Raw genomic sequence first — 1,628 nt, 5'->3', positions numbered from 1 at the left:
AGCCCAGGAGTTGGAGGTTGCTATGAGCTGTAATGCCACGGCACTCTACCCAGGGGGACAGCTTGAGGCTCTGCCTTAAAAAAAAACAAAAAACAAAAAAAAACTATAGCATGATTATTATAACCAAGATATTGTTCCACTAATCTTATTCCGATTTCCCCAGTTTTACTGTGGGTGTTAAGTTCTGTTAATTTTATTGCCTATGTAGATTCATGTATCTACCACCACTGTAAAGATACTGATTCCGTGGTACAGACACACCAAAGTTTGTTTAACCAGGCACTCATTGAAGAATATCTGGATTGTTTCCAGTTTGAAGCCATGAGAAATAAAACTGCTATGAACATTTGTGTACAGGTTTTTGTGTGAACATAAGTTTTCATTTTTTCTGGGCTAAATGCCCAGGAATACACTTGTTGGATCATATGGTAGTTGCATGTTTCATTTTCTAAGAAACTGCCAAACGGTTTTCCAGAGTGGCTGCACCCTTTTATATTCCTACTGGGAATGTATGAGGGGTCCAGTTACTCTAGATCCTCCCCAGCATTTGGTGGAGTTACTGTCTTTTATTTTTGCCATTCTGATAGGCGTATAGTGATATCTCACTGTGGTTTTAATTTGGTTTTGCCTAATAAATGGCTAATGATGTTGGCCATCTTTGCATGTGCTTATTTGCTATCTGTATATCCTCTTTGGTGAATCTATTTTTGTAAATAAAGTTTTATTGGCACACACTCACACATGTTCATTTATGTATCATCTCTGTCTGCTTTTGCAGACAGAGTTAAGCACTGTGACAGAGACAATGGCCTACAAGCCCCAAATATTTGCTGTCTGTCCCTTCACAGAAAAATGTTGCCAATCACACTGTCTTAGAAAAATCATGATTTATTTGTTGAGGCTGGGCACATGGCTGTCCAAACAAAATCAGAGTTTTATTGGCAAGGAAGAAAAGAGGAAATGATGGTATCAACTATACTAGGCAAATTCTCCCAGTGCTGCTCAAAGATATTCATTGTAGCTTTTTTTTTTGGCCGGGGCTAGGTTTGAACCCGCCACCTCCGGCATATGGGACTGGCACCTTTTGAGCCATAAGCGCCACCCCACTGTAGCATTTTTTGAAATAATCAAAATTTAGAAGCAACAAAAATAGCCGTCAAGAGGAGAGTGGTAAATAAATGTGGTGTATTCACTACAGAATACTTTAAGAACTACAAGAAATGGACTAGGGTTATTTATTTATTTATTTATTTTTGTAGAGACAGTCTCACTTTATCACCCTTGGTAGAGTGCCATGGCATCACACAGGTCACAGAAACCTCCAACTCCTGGGCTTAGGTGATTCTCTTGCCTCAGCCTCCCTACTAGCTGAGACTACAGGCACCCGCCACAACACCTGGCTATTTTTTTGTTGCAGTTTAGCCAGGGCTGGGTTCAAACCTGCTACCCTCGGGATATAGGGCCAGCAGCCTACCCATTGAGCCACAGGTGCTGCCCCTGGACTAGGTTAAAATAGATATATTTCCAAAACTTAGCATTGGCTCGGCGCCTGTGGCTCAAGTGGCTAAGGCATCAGCCACATACACCTGAGCTGGCAGGTTCAAATCCAGCCTGGCCCACCAACAACA

The 1,628-nt window shown here is 41.6% G+C and overlaps 1 pseudogene; it reads left to right on the top strand.

Moving 5' to 3' along the window:
- Positions 1-295, top strand: part of LOC100945677 — a 13,552-nt pseudogene extending 13,257 nt beyond the window's left edge.
- The last annotated feature ends 1,333 nt before the right edge of the window (positions 296-1,628 follow it).

Source organism: Otolemur garnettii, unplaced genomic scaffold, assembly GCF_000181295.1.
Source record: "Otolemur garnettii isolate 467f Iridium unplaced genomic scaffold, OtoGar3 scaffold00038, whole genome shotgun sequence".
Lineage (NCBI taxonomy): Eukaryota > Metazoa > Chordata > Mammalia > Primates > Galagidae > Otolemur > Otolemur garnettii.
This window is presented reverse-complemented; position numbering and strand designations above follow the sequence as displayed.